We start from the raw sequence: 15,571 nt of genomic DNA, 5'->3' as shown, positions 1-15,571 counted from the left end.
TTTTTTTTAATTTTAGTCAAAGAGTGTCTTTTATGTGACAATTGATTGAACCTCATTGACTTTTAAAATGGCAGAGGAATGCCTGTTTATTTGGGTTTCAGCATCCTCCCCTTCACCTTCCCCTTTCTCTTTCCTTCCTGTTTCCCTTTTCCTTCCCACATCTAACATGAAATTTTGTCAATAAACATTTGTTGCTGTGACAGAAAACCTAATTAACATATAATATTTTAGTAGCTCTATGCTAATTTCTTCTTTTGTGCTATATGCAGCTCTTGGGAGTGTAGCTCTTTGTGCTATATGCAGCTCTTGGGAAACACTAGAGAAAAATTTCATACTTTACTGTAATCTGATAGACCCTAATTAACAACAGTTGTCAAAAATTGAGACAAGCAGCAGATTTGACACATATTTTCTGTTATCATTAAAATGATGTATACGTATTTGACACATTTTCAGGAATGCTAGGAATGTATAATTTGTGCTCAACACCTGACCTGTGCATTTAAATACATTATCACTACTTTACAAAATACAGGATTGCTTTTGTTCTGTAGAAATTTTAATTAAAGTTTAGATCATAAATTAAATACTTGAATGTGGGTAAGTTTTTGTTCTATGAAAGACTAAAGAAGTATAAGCTAGTTTTCAATATGCTGTCCCATTGGAAAACATGATATGACATAAATTTTGGTTTAAACTCTTGCCTTACTTGAAAAGTATGCAGAGCCACAGGTCTATGAGATTTTTTTCGTCAACAGCTGAATAAGTATAGTCATGAAAGGACTCTGTCAAATGTCTCTCACAGGAAGGGCTTGATCACTTCTGTGACTTTTGTTACAAAGATGCTGTGCATGGGCCTGTACTTTGGAAACATCTGAAAACAGAAATTAGTTTGTGCTCCATCTCTTGGGAGAGGTCAGCCTCTCCTTAGAGCTCTCATCTTGCAGGCTTATCTGATGTTCTGCCTTGATTCTTAGGATGCCAGCAGCCATGCTGAGAAATTTGGAGCAGGGAAAAATGCAGACACAAGTGAGATGATGAATATCCTCTTAATGATATTTAACAGAAATACAAGTTATTTCCTTTTCTTTGTGGTTCATGAGTGTAAGGTAGAAATAATGTTGCTGTAACTATTTGTTATTAGCTGTTGTTTCTAGATGCCTCACGTAGGTGCAGCTGCTCTGCTTTCTGTGTGTTGAAGGGTAATTTTAGGTATTTAATGGTAGTTTTTTGTCACCTTACCACAGAGATGTCCAGCTGCTGCACATCTTCTAGCGCTTTTCTTCTTTATGAGAAGATGAATGAAGGCCCACTAAGAGAAAGGACCTTTGATGGAGAACTAAAAGCACTAGAAGAACAATCCAGTGAACCCATGTTTGAAGGCATAATATATGCTTATGATCTGAGATACTGGAGAGGATTTTGTTGTTAAATACAGCAAAGGTGGATTTTGTGAAAACACTGAGTAATTTTTTAGTTATATGTTGGAAAGCTGCCTTGTCTACCCAGTCTCCTTAACTGAGAAGACCTGAGATGAAAAAAATGTGTGAAAAGACAGTTCTTCAGAGGCAATTGTTTCAGTGTATGCTCTTCCAAGTCTGTGTTTGTCTATTCTTTAGAAAAAAAATAAAATTATAAATTGGGATTCCTGTAGATACTCTGGACTGTTGTACTCCTAAACTGAACACTAAGGAGGTTTCTGTGAAAGGTGATCCAAAAAAAAACAACATGTGGAGCTGGGAGAACAGAAGGGTCAAAATTATGTGTCTGGCCAGTCAAGAAAGAAAAGCAACCTTGGTTTGACCACCAGCACTCAGGCATGTTTGTAGGACTGAGAGATGTGACCTAGGAATTTAATAATACGTGGAAAAATTGGTTTGTGCAAAGTAATATGCTCATTCTCCTCCTCTGTAGAATACTTCCTTTCTACATTGTAGCCCCTTTAACTCTGTCATTCAGCAGGGAAGTGATACATTAAATGGTCTGTGGTGCGTTCTCACACTGTGAAACTTCCTGCGTTGGGTGGTTGTAGCTTTACCTTGTATAATTTATTAAGAAACCCTCAAAGTTGACTAATCCTTGTTACTGCAAGCTAGTGCTTGGCAAAAGGCCTACATTTATGGCACTGGTTATTTGTGATGTTCAAATTAATGTATAATCCCTTTTCATTCATTTTACTAACACTTAAATTCTTGGCCTTTGCAACCTGATGAGTCATTAGTATTCAACAGCTAATTACAGGTCATGTTTTAAAAGTATTTTTTTAAAGTGACTTTTTGAACTATTGATTTCAATATAGGAGCATAATGTGTGTTACCACAGTGTTACTCCATATAGGCTGACATTGTATTTAACTTTCACCTAACCTGAATAAGGCTGTTCCTGGAGTTCCTCAGAGCATCTTTTTGAGATGAATCCAAATCTCATGGGTTTTCAGACCCCTCAAAACATGGGATCTCATATAAGCTGTGAGGAAAGCATACTGTTAATTTTCTACCATTTAAAAATTTGACAGCTTTTTCCTTTCATTCCTCTTGTTTGATGCAAAAAAATCCTCTTGATTGAACAAAAAAAAAATCATCTCATGAGCAAGGGGCTGTATATTTTTATGCATCTTGTATGAAATTTAGAACATAAATCTTTCTGAAATCTGCATATTTTGTTCACCTTTCTTTTTTTTTTTTTGTGCTAAGGTCCGTCAATATATACAAAAGATCCAAGGGTGGTTGTGACCCACCTCTGAAGCAGAGCAACTGAGTTTGTTTTTAACAGATTCTTTGGGATGACTTAAAACAAATTACTCAAACTTAAATGGCATTAAAATGAATTTTATTTGAGAAATTGCTTTGAAATCTAACTGGAAAAACTGTAAGTATTGGAAAAGGGATCTATAGCCATTCTGAAGTTTATGATCATCTTATTTTTCCTGGAGAGGAAAATTGCAAAGGCAAAGGGAGAAATAGAGAGATTTGAGAAGAGATTAGATAGATGGATAGATTAGATAGATAGATAGATAGATAGATAGATAATCACTACCCATGGCTCCAGTGATACGTGTGTGGTTGTGGCCTGTAGTCATGATACACAGTCCTGCACTGTCAGGGGTAGGGGCCCATGTATGCATGGAAAATTTGTTTTCTGGTTCTTCCAGTAAATTCCCCAGTACATCCTCTGTTAGAAGTTTTGGACAGGGTCAATCTTCTCTCTGGAAGATTCTGGAAGTTTGTTGACATCAAGAAGGTAGGTGAATGCGTCTGTCTCTCCAGATGTGCCTGGACAAAGTTTCTGCACAAAGTTTCTGAGTAAATTTTCTGAGTTTTGCAGTTATACAGTGGTGGCTCATGGGGTGGGAAAGAGATAGCACAAAAAAAAACCCCTCTGTCTCCAGATAAAGATAGTTCTCCTTTAGTTTGAAAACAGCTTGATTAAGGCAAATTTTAGCCTCAGCATCCAAGTGGTTCAATACAGAATGTTGGAGATGTTTCTTTAAATGTTAGTCTTTATGTTTGTCTTTAACCCCTTCAGTGTGCATATGAATCTCTGGTCATAATAGTTTCTGGCACAGCCATGAGCTTTGTGATACAGCTGATATCACATGTGAAAAATACTTTGGCTTTACTTCTGACAGGTTAAGAAAAGTACTATTTATGCTGATTCTGTCCAGGTGTAACTTAAAGACTAATGATGATTTCCAGTTTCTCTTGCATCACTGCTGGCACTGTTGAGCTGCTGGAGAAGCCACTCAGGCAACTTGCTTTGTCTTAATATAGCCAGGGAGCTTATGTCAGTCATCTGTCAAATCCAACTTTAAAAAGAGAGAAGGAAGATACATAAGAGAATCTTTTAGTATTAATATATATATTTTGGAGCAGAAAAATCATTGCAAACTTTTTAATGCTTTAAGATGCTCAAAATTAAAACTTAGGATAATGCATTCAAGTTGTCAAAGTGTGCATGTAAACAAACAGACAGGTTGGTTATGTGGTGTGAATTTCTGAATGTGAAAAAACCTCTATTCAGCACACAAATGAAATCCTTCACCCATGAGGCCAGAATAGGAAAGATATCCACAAATATATCAAAGGGGAGAAGAGGTGTTAAAGTGAAGTTTGAAAATATAGTGATAATGAGAGACTGTCATTTTCTGAGACGGGAGTGATTCTTATCACAACAGGTCAGGGGTTATGTGCAGTCAGAAAACCCAGATTGTAGCTGGAAGTCATGAGAAGGTAATTGAAAATTGCATCCTGAATTGAGAAGTGGAAGTCTGCCTTTGTGCATGCAGAAATTTGCTGACATGCATGTGGGAAATTAAGACAGCCATTATTGAGACAGCTGGATTTAGAAACTGCAAGGTTTGTAACTGAAAGAAAGGTAGAAATTACTTTTTCAGTCAAGGACTGAGTAATTGTATTCATACATCCTGAAGCAAAAGAGATAGTAAGTAGCGTTATAAATAAACTCTTCCCTTTTTTGTGTGGGTATGGGAATACAATGAAGGGTAGGTTGGAAGTTAATGGGAAGACTGTGCACAGCTTTAGATACTGGGAATTTAAAGGACAATTGCCACTCTTGCCTGAAGTAAAAGTGCTCTAGGAGATTCATCTGAGAGATAGGAACAGACCATGGCTTTAATTCTCTTAGTGGCAACATTTTCCTTTCTTAAAAATGGTTTCAGATATATCTCTTGTACACAAAACCTCTTGTATAATCTGGTACAAAGCAATGCAGAGTAGAATTGTATTGAATTTGATGCCAGTTGGGGCTAGATATGGCAATATGATGTACTTTCTTGAGATTAATATAAGAGAACATTTGTCTCTTTACAGATCTAATGAGTAATCATCTATTCAATTTGCAAGGCTGCAGTTATCCCTGCTGCTTTCACTTCTCATAAAGGCTGAGTCCTTTTCAGCTTGGCCCGATCAATTAATCCAGTCAAAACATTCCAGTGTAAGTGCTGGCTAATTGGGCTACTAGACAACTGCACAGAAATGGTGAACCATTAGAATAATTTTGGCATTGTTTAACTTCATATAAAATGTGCTCATAAAAATTTGGAGGAGGGTGAATCTAAGATAATGATTATGGACATAATAATGATTGTGGACAGCGTACATTTTTTCTCCATTATCATCTGGGAGAATACTTTTAATAACCAGTGTAACCTAAATGTCAAATAAAGCAGATTTTAATTTATCTTAGGTAAAATTGACATTTTTTTAAACTTGCTTTGCAGATGTAAGTAAAAACCCCAAAACAAAAATAAATGCCAAAAAGCAGTAATTCTGGAAATGTTTAGTTATCCCATTTTTTGGCACAGGTTCCTATACAGCTCAATGCCCCTAAACCATTAATTTCTTCTATTTGAATTATTTGCACTACACAAGCACGTGCTCTTTCTTGTTTACAAATGGAGTTGGGCAGGAAAATAGACTAACATGCCGTTATTTCAGCAATTAAATCCTTTTCCCTGAGGTAGAGGTCACTAGCAGTTCCCTAGGGTCCTTTGAATACCATGTCACTGAACAATTAAAAATGTTTCCATTAAGTGTCTTTCAAAGCAACAGAATCCTTAATTGTTGGCATAAAATCTTTATGATATCAATCCTAAAGAGGCAAACCTCTTGTTTGCCAAAGGCATGCTTTTCAGCCAGTTTGCAGATATTTGGAATTTAAACATCCCTCCATCTCCCAACAGTGCTATCCCCTATCATAATCCAGTGTATTTGATAGATATTGGGACTGGAATTAATAATGGAGGTGACTGATATACGTTTGAGAAGGATACTGCCTCCATTTCCTTAGAGTCATCTGTCTATCTTCTACTCGTTTCAGAACACATATATGTATCCAAAAGTCTGCATCTTAGAAGACTGTCCCAAATCATGCAACATTATTGTGAGGTAACTTTTCTTGTCCTTGTCAAATGTTTTCTGTGTCTTAAAATATGGATTGTGATGGAAGGAAATGGGTTTTTCTGCTTGTACCCATTCCTTATTTTATTTGCAGGCAGAACGCTCTGCAGTTTTTTCACTAGTGAATAGACTTGCAAGCTCCAGCAGAGACCACATGGTAGCTGGCTGTTTGGGACATTCTCCCATTTTATAGCCTTGGGAAACTAAATCCCAAATCTTCTCATCATGAGGTGAAGGCAATATATTAATTCAAACCATTTTTTGATTGGAAAAGGGATCATTTTATATCCAGCTTTTCTGTTTTCTTCAATTGTTTTGAATTAAAATATCAATTTTTTCATCTTAAACCTTCTTTTTCTGCTATCAAGAAAGAAGAAAAAGAAATAGCACCAAGCCTCAAACGAATTTTTTTTTTTTCATTTTAGCTGGAGAATTGAAGAATAGTCCTGGTTACAATTTCTGCTATTTTTCTTTTTGTATTTTTGTGTTTTTGAATTATTCCGTTACTTAGTAAAAGAGAAAGTGTGAGGGTTTGTAGACAAATTTGCATTGGTTACAGATGGTAAATGAAAAACTCTTATTGCCTGTAGTGATTGCAGAAGGCTTGAATTTCTAGTAATTCAGCGAACGAACAATAAGTGTGACATCCACAAGGCAATCAAGCACAACGGTTTTGGTTGAATGTGCTTAGAGTAACTAAAGCTGGATTAAAAAGTTAGCTAAACTTTTAAATCATTCACTTTAACAAGTGTCACAGTATTCAGAGGGGCAGAATGCCACACCAACAACTGTTAGGTCTTGCACCTGGCAAACAGCAGTTCATGGCAGAGAAAATGGTACTGACTGGTTAGACATTCACTGCAGCGTGTTTGGCGTTCTTGCCTCCTTAACTTGATGCCCATGGCATAGTGTGAAAATAGAAAGACACATTTTGCTTTCCTTTGGAGTGGTCAGGGAAGGGCATGAATGTGCCTGTAGAACAGTATATTTTTAATGATATTCTATGGCTCTGCCGCTTTGCTTCCCCAGTTAGCTGATGTTGAGAGTGAGGGGCGGCAGTTTTCCCCCTGGAGCTCCTTGAATCCCAGTTGTCAGTTGTTTCGGCGCAGAATAAAACACAGGCAGCGCACAGGGGTCCCAGGGAAACTTTATTTGATGGTGTTTCTTCCCCTCTTTCTTCCTGGGCCCCGATTCGGGGGCCGACAAAGACTTATATCTCAGGGGAAAGGCAGGGGCAGACCCATCTTCCAACAAATCAGGAGAGTTGGGAGTAAAAACCCAGGCGGAGAATAACGGTAACGAACCAATAAACTTCCAAGGAAGAAAAACAGTCTTAGGAAATGGGTAAAATTTGGAGAAATAGAAACTAGAAACTAGTTGACGACATTTCTGGGAAAAGGGTGGAGACAAAAGAGAGACCAGCACCAAGGAAAACTACTAAATCACAAATCAAACCATAGACCTACTGATAAAACAAAAAGCACGATACAACATATGGCCACCTTCCTAAATAGTCTATTTGTTCAACTGAGTGGCCTTCTCATAATTTGTTTTAAGAACAAGTCCAATTAAAATTACATTGTTTGAAACCAGCTGAAATAAAAACCCATTTCATGTGAATTAATTAGCCTTTCTCAATTTATTTTACACCTTTGAATTGCCCCATGAATTCCTTTAGGAAAACTACAGGAGATATCAGCCAGCTTCAACTGTTCAAAAATTAATTTCTACAATGACTAGTATATATTAGAGATGGGAAAACAGATATGGAGAAATTTAGTGACTAATCCAATTTGCCAAAAGATATATCAAGGATTAACTGATTTCAAGTTCAGAATTGTAGGCAATACTTCTTCATGTTTTCAAGAAGAGGAATAAGAGGATATAAATGGACCAAAAAGAGCATGGATGTGTTAATCTGAATCCTGTGTTTCTTTAGGGCATGCTGTGACAGAAAATACATATATATGAAAGAATCAACTGTGCCCTGAACCCTTACATTTTTTTTGTGAGAATGACTGCTTTTATCACATGGGGAAAAATACATCTTGTAACTAATATGGAAATTACTTAAAAAAATAAATTTGCCGAAACCGTAATCTCCAGCCATTAGCACTTCAGTTATTGCCATCAGAAAATAATTTACAGATCTCCTTGCAGCTGCTCGCAGCTGCTTATCAAGAGATTGTTGTGAGACAAAGCTGGGCCAGAAGAGGTTTTTCTCACCATGCAGACAGTGTAATTAGTTTAAGAATAACCTTTCCCTCGTGTATGTGAAACAATTCTATCAGGTAACAGGCCCAGCTACACAGACATCACCAATAAATGCACCACCAAGTAGAGCTGGACAGTCAGCGAGGTAAGGTATCTTGTGGATGTAATTGATCACTAAAAGGTACTAATCAGTGTATTAAAGATAGTTGTAGTAAGTCTTTGTAGAGTTAAAAAATTAAATATTTGCTTTCGTCTATTTGATAATATACAAGAAGCTACAGAGGATTTTTACTGCATAATAGTTTATATTTTTGTTTTGTGGTAAGGAAAATATGTTTTCATACGCCTTTTACTTCTTTCTGTGTAATGTAAAAGTGTTGTTAAAGGGAAAAGCTCTTAAACAAGCCAAATTATCTGAGTGGAAACATTTTGATTTTGAGATAAGATTTTTATTTCTGTATGCATTTTATATGCATTTATGAGTTTTTCTGGTTTTTTTTTTTTTTTTTTTTTTTCCTCCCTTGAGAAACTGCCACTAGATGGAGCAAGCGTTGTTTAAAATAAAAGGGAAAAAAAAAAAAAAAAAAAAAAAAAAAAAAAAAAAAAAAAAACCCCAAAACCACCAAACCCCCAAAACCCACAAGACCCCAGACCCGCAAAAAACAAAACAAAGCCAACCCAAACCAAACCCAGCCCAGCTCAGAAAAGAAAATAAAAAGTAAGGGAAAAAGAAAGACAAAAAGAAAAAGAAACCATAAAAGAAAAAACCCAAATCAAGCGTACTGAAACGCTGCCACAAAACCCAAGAAGGATAAGAACACACATCATTTGCAGATGCAACATCTTTGTTATTTAAAGTTATGTGCTAAACTATGGAAGTTTAATACAATTTTAAGCTGTCTAATCAAGAAAATTCTTTCCACTTTTTCAAAAATATTTTAAGAGAAATTATGCTTAAATGAATTGTAATACCAGGAGCTGGTGGAGAGAAAGGATAACTGCAAAAGCAATTATTTGAAATTCCTTGTAGAATCCATTGCATATCTAAGATAATTGCGATGCCATCATTAAATATTTTTAGATAATGAGAAGCAGAATGTACTTATTAGCACATTTCTCACGGTATTAAATAAATGTTTTATCAATTGCTTTGAACTAGGGCACAGAAATTTAGATTGACCTTGAAACCTGAAACTTGTCTGCAGGATAAGGAATGGTGGACTCATTTCAGGGTGATGTGGGTTTTGTACTGACCCACACAGCTGGTCCACAGCAGCATCCTCTCTATAGCTGGTGAATACAGAGTCTTAGGAGGAAAGCCTTACAGCTCTTCTTGATCAGAGGCGGGCTTAATTTGGCAGAGTCTATGTTAATATATCTCAAACAACATCCGATCTCACTATGACATAGCAAATTATGAGATTTGCTATGCCAGATTGTATTCTTCCAGTTCTCTCAAACTGATTTATTTCAGTGGGCTGTATTTAATGTGAGGAATTTGTTTCTTAAGATTGTTCTCTTTACCTGGATTTGGAAGAAGATGGGGAAAAACATCCACAAACATGCTCTGAATTAGATTAAGTCATTTTACTGATAGAACTGTGCAATCACTTGTGGGTGGCATCCTAGTGTTTGAAAGAGAACATAATTTGCATCCTTCTGGCTGATATGTTCCATCCTAAATTACAGAGACTTAAAGGATAACAGGGGTTTGCAGATCATTTGGCTCAATCAGACTTCAGTAACTTAACTGGTATCTCCCAATCAGCCAGTGAAGAATTTTCTTCCTGTAGCTCACTGTCATCTATGATTTATTGCACCACACTAATCTACTCTTTGTCTTCTAATTTATAGCAAAGTATTTGTTTGCCTTTTAGAGTATGCACAGTATTATAAGTTTCCAAATGCTGTGCTATCAAAATTCCCATTTTCTTCCTCTTTCTGTACAATTTAGGTGATTAGGGCACACCTGCATTTTCAGTGTAGTAAACAGATGTTCTTTAAGAAGCAAGGGAAAGACAGAAACACACTGAAAGTACAGATGTAAAATAGGCGCTGGCCATGCCTTGTAAAACAAGCCTGCCCATGCAGTTCAAATGATATATAGCAACAATGACCTAGAGAGACTTCCTCCTGTGTTAAGGATTAGTAGCTATGTTTGGCTAAGCCATGGTCTCTTTGTTCAGACTGCCAGTAAGGGCCCCAATTAGTGTCAGTTGCAACTGTGATTTTTTTGAAATCTCAGCCATTAGGAAAATTCTGTAGTGGATCTACCTAGTTATGCTGAGTACATTTCACAGTATAAATATGATATTATTTGGTCTCTTTTAGTGTGTTTGGTTTGTTTAAGGAGAAAAAAATAGAAGTTTTTAGATTATTGTATGAGGGCATTAAAAAAATCTTGGTACACATGGTCCTTATTTTATTTAGAAAAGTAATTTTTTATCTGTCATGTCAAACTATCATAACTCTTTCCATATAGAGCCTTACTTTCTGCTTTAATTTTTTTTGGTGAATATTACTTTTATAAAGAACCAAATCTAGGAAAACTTAATGAATATAACAGAACTAATAAAGTCAGGATTTGTTTTCGTACAATCTCTAAGTAATAGAGAGAAACTTTAAAAGTTATTTGCCTCTCTAAACCCCCGAGTAGTAATAAAAATAATATGCTCAATATTTTCAATGAGGCAATTTTAGAATGAGATAAATTTTTTCTCAGAATGCATAAATAAATTACAAATTTTGAGCCAGAAGTTAAATATGGGCTAATGTAAGAATGAGAACACAGATAAAGGAACAGATTAAAGATTGGATTTTTTAAGGTAATATTGTTCTGGTCCTTAAATCTTCTAAAGATTTTGAGGGGGAGATTCTTGCACTGGGTAATTATGACTTAAGTATAAACTTCTGCAATGTCTCTGGGATGGCATTTAGGTTAAAGTTGGAACAGTTGTTTTGCCCACTTTGCTCTCTTAGACATGGGGAAACCTGCTAAGAGAAAATGAGGAAATCCAACTTTCATAAAAAAAGAGATGTTGCTTCAAGACTAAACTTCTTTGCTCTGTCTTGATAGAAGAGGAAGAGCACATTAAATGTAAACAAGACAGACATTTAGTAATTGCACTCGAATAAATTATGTTCCTTTATGATTTACATGTATAGAATTCTTAAGATTTCTTCTTTTCCCATTCACACAACAAAGTCCCTCAGAGACTAACAATAAAAACTCTTGTTATAATTACCCATGATACAAAAGCATGTTTAATAATGATTTTTCCTGGTATTTATTGTTTAGAAAACTCCTCCTCTGCTGGAGTGCTAATGTGCCCTTTAATTCTGGAAATATTGAAGATGTGCTGCAAAATTGTGTAAGAACTCAAGCAAGTGTTACTGCCTCTCAGCAGAAATGCATGCATGCTGATATTTTCGCCCTTTATCCATGAGTGATTATCTGCTCTTTTGCTGTTTCTAGTTTTCCAAAAGGAAAATTATAATAATGGATATGGACCACCCACAATTAATAAGGTGGTCTACATTTGAGTGATCAGCACTTTGTTATAAATTGAAAGAGAGAGGGTGTTGTAAACATATGTGAGGCTTTTTAAAATTCTATTCTCAGAACACAGAAGTAACCAAAATATCAACTTCCCTCTCTTAGCTGTACTCATCACTTGGATGCAGATCTGGTAATGGTCATTCACATATTTTTCACCTCTGTATTGGACAACTGCACCACATCCTGCTACTTGCAGTTCACCTGGAAGGAAAGAGCAAAATAGATGGTTCAGTATGCAATAGTCTTCCTTTTTTTAGAAGATGTGTTGTCAGTTCAACCATTAATCCATTGAACTTTCTGGGAATCATTGCCACCATTGGAGTCTTAATGAGAAATAAGTATTTCTCAAAAGTGAGATATGATATTATTATTCTTTTTCTTCAGCACAGGGATGTATATGCAAAAGTGATGCTGTGACACAGCTATAGTGTACATACAGTGTGCTTTCATTTACTATGGTACTCTACTCTTTCTATGCCGTCTAGTGTTTCTTTGACAATGACAAGTAGGCAAGGGTTAGTGTAAAGGGAATAAATTTGGCCTGCACTAAGGCACTACTTGTATACTGAGTTTTGGAACAGGATTATGATGATAGTCCAAAACCAAAAAGTGATTACATACAGGTGAGTTTCAAGGAGACCAAGAGAGAACAATGAAAAGAAAAAGTGAAAATGAAGCTTCAACATCCTAACATTAGTCTGTGCCTCTTGGTAGTCAGTTCCTCTTGGGCATCCATTCTGACTCTGTAGCCTTTTATAACAAATTTTCTTTCACTTTGTAAAAGCAGCAGTCAATCACACGTTTGTGGCTTTCTACCTAAAAAAATTCTCAGCTCACAGAAGTGTAAAATAATCTTGAAGACAATATAGTAAATTTAATCCTTCTTCATCCCCTTTTACCATTCAGAAACCAGAAAACTTCTGCAGAGAGTGTATTATCAGACAGATCTGCAGTGACCCAGTAACTGTGATCTAATGATAACTTCCTTTCTGAGCGCCAGATAGGAAATTGAGTGTGGAGGGATCTGTTTGCATTTGTCAGAGTTGTGTTGGTGGGTGTAGTTACTGTAGAGCTCATAGATCTTAGGAATTGAGGTGCTACAGAGGCTTAGATCTAGCACTTTCTGTTGACAGAACTCAATCTAGAGTTTCTTTTTAGTAAAGGTATGAAGTTTTGACTTCCCCTCAGGAAATCCTGCTGAGATATCGTTAGCTGCATTCTTGTACTGCTCTTAAGTAAAGCTGAGTGATGAAACTCTTACCACTGAAAAATCCCTCCAAACCAAGTCAAGAATAGCTGAAAATACTATAATACTGCAAAACATATACCGAAACCATTTAGAATAGACTCAGCCAAGGCCTTTGGTTTTGAAAGCTATGTTACCAGGTTTGACTCAAGGTTCAGCCTTGTGCCCTTTGCATTTGAGGAAGAAAACATGTTAGATAGATAATTAATAACTGTAATAAAGCAATGCAAAATCTCACTGCACAACAAATCTTTGACAGTAACTTCTGGTATAGCAATCTCTCCTTTTATTATGAGGGAATCTAAATCCAGTTTTGAGTATAATGGCTCATCCCATGTTCTCATTTATCAGCAGAGGTTTTGCTTTGCTATTACAAAACCTTCCTTAATCTATCCATAGCACCTCATCTAGAGGTGTTCTCACTGCTAAGTGTTTTCCCAAATTCAGTGATCTCACTGCTGTGATGATAGTGTTGTGCAGCTGCTTCAGCTGACACTGTTTTCTCTCCTTTTCCCTTTTCTATACAGTCTAAGTGTATGTAAGGAAAAAATTCTATGGTATCTTTGCTTTTTTTTCTCCCTCTAAACATGTCAAATGGACTTTTATTTCTGTACAATTTTCTTTCTGTCCTCTTTTTTCTTTCTCTAATAAAAACTTATCTACTCTCATCTTCCTGTATACTCATTGACCTCTCATTTCTGTATCTGTATACCAACAGTCCTTTTCTGCTTCCCATCGTTTGCCCCATGAGAGATTCTTTATTTCCCTTGACAAGAGTTCTGTGCTCTCAAGTCACTTGACAGTTCTTTTATCAGCTAAAGAGATCAGTTTTACAAGACTTTGCTATTTTTTCTGTTAGTCTGTATCTGGATGAACATAAACACTAGGAAAATATAAACACTAGAAAATGAAAATATTTTATTACTGTTATTATCTCTGGACTAAGAAGGTAATTTATACACTGATTCACTCTTACATAATTCCTTGACCTGTCTTTTGTTGTTGAAAATAGCAATTCCATAGCTAAAGATTTTTTAAAAAATTTTGTCTAAATACACTGTTGTCTGACCATAATCTCCTCAGTATCAGTGGGATTTTTTCCATTAACAACAGTGTGCTTTGGATCAGATCCCAGATGAACTTTTTTCTTGCCTTTTAATACTGTGAGTACTCAATTATGATGCTCTTAATTCTGAGCCCTGCTGGGAAAGGAAAGTTATTGTACTGCTGGAGCCCTGGCTTCTGGCAACCATATGTCTTTCAAAGGCAATGTGCCTCCATAGGGGAATGATAGAAAGATTCCCTCTGCTACACCTCTTTAATTACAAGAGCAAGTATCCTCCCACTGCAGTCCTACCAGCATCTAGGAGCACTGCTTTAGCCTTCTCTGGTACAGTCAACATTCCCAGAAAATATTAAAAACTTCCTCTTTGACTTCCTGATTCACCTCCCATGCAGCTGTTACTTATTATTGCAATCCACACTTTAATTGAGGATGCTAAGAACAATAAAGATTCCCATATGGCACTTGCAGCAGCTCTGAGACTAGAAAGATCTTTGCTGTTTCTCTTCAGTAAAAATATCTTTGCATTGTATTTTGCTTACTTTTTAAAATTCTGTCTTTGTCTCTATTAAGTTCATAACAAAATTACAAAGACTTGCAATTAGAGAGATGGATAGATAGATAAATATATATATTAATGAATATATAAATAAAACACTTTGTGTGTGTGTGTGAGTGCACATATAAAGTCAGTTTGTACACCTTCCAAAAAGAGTAATTTGCTTTTCTACCTGACAAAGTTGCTCTGGCTTTCATGTGTTTTAGTCATCCTGAAGCACTGACACCCCAAATTCTGTTTTGACAACCACTGAAAACATTTAATAAAAGCAGATTATTGCCTATACCAAGGCTGCTAAAATCCAAGTTTTAGATGAAACTGTAAACTGGGAACTAAGCATGGTAAATATGAGAGTAATTATTCTACAGGTGTATCCTTTTTCTGATCACCTGAACAGGCAATTTCTGTTTTTAATTTGTATTGGGGTAATGAAATTTTTTTTTTTTCATCCTCAAGTATTCTGATGTCATGGGAAAAACTCTACATTTGCCTCTCCCCGTCCCACAGCTGGAAATTCCTAATTTCCTCAAAAGTGCTCTAATATTTGTGAAATTGCCTTCAGATTCTAGTATAGAAATAATAATTAAAATTTTGATTTCAGGAAATATGAGAAAAACAGGTTACCAAATGGGAGTACAATGTTTGCACGTATTCCACCAAACAATGTGGTAAGTGTTCAAGAAACCTGGAAAATGCTTTCCTGGAAATGCTGAAGTCATTGTTTGCAAGCATTATGCTGTCTCTGGAATGGTTCCAGTGTGCCCCCCCTGGACAGGCACAGGGTACATTGCTCCCAGTAGCCACGTTTGGTGAAGGCTCTGCAGCTCAGAGCCAGCATTTACAGAGCACTTCAGAGAGAGGCAGTTTGTGTGTCCACATGGAAGGTGGGGTACAGTCATTGCAGCCCCAACTTCAGACCCTGCCCAAGAAAACTCAGTGAATATGCCCTGCAATGGGACAAGGACTTTCTGAGATTAATGTGCCATGTAAAACCGGAGGATTGTTTATAGTC

Source organism: Pyrgilauda ruficollis, unplaced genomic scaffold (genome assembly GCF_017590135.1).
Source record: "Pyrgilauda ruficollis isolate IOZ18807 unplaced genomic scaffold, ASM1759013v1 scaffold53, whole genome shotgun sequence".
NCBI lineage: Eukaryota > Metazoa > Chordata > Aves > Passeriformes > Passeridae > Pyrgilauda > Pyrgilauda ruficollis.
This window is presented reverse-complemented; position numbering follows the sequence as displayed.